Source organism: Lepidochelys kempii, chromosome 28 (genome assembly GCF_965140265.1).
Source record: "Lepidochelys kempii isolate rLepKem1 chromosome 28, rLepKem1.hap2, whole genome shotgun sequence".
NCBI lineage: Eukaryota > Metazoa > Chordata > Testudines > Cheloniidae > Lepidochelys > Lepidochelys kempii.
In genome coordinates, this window is record NC_133283.1 from 4,540,588 (window position 1) to 4,541,146 (window position 559).

The window sequence follows — 559 nt, forward strand, 5'->3', positions numbered from 1 at the left end:
CCCCCTCAAGCTATATGTCCTGCTGACGTAGCGCTATCTACACAGGGCGTTAGGGCTGTGTAACTACATTGCTCAACTCTGGATTTTTCACACCCCTGAGCAATATAGTTATACCGATAAATGCCTTTAGTGTAGGACAGTTTTCTCTTGTGTTTTATGCATTTACATCCCTTCTCCTCTACCTCCTACCAATTTGAAAGATTAAAAAGTGTGAAAAGAGAGATTTTTTTTCCTCGTGATGCAAACATTCCCACATAGGAGACCCCTTCCACCAACACACATGGCAGAAGAACCAGCGATATATGAACTCACAGAAGTGGTTGGGACCTACGTTGGGACAAACCACAACTTGAGCCAAGGTTCAGTTGTTGGCAGTGGGGGTTAAAAGAAAACAAACATAAATGACAAGAATTTGAGCTCTTTGAATATGTTATTGTTTCCAGTGAAAATGAATGTATTGGTTAAAGAGTAGGAGATTAATTGTGGGATAATCTGAATCACTTTGTAAAACAAAGTGTCTCATTTTTCGTTTTGTTAGTCATACAGGAAGTGACAGCTG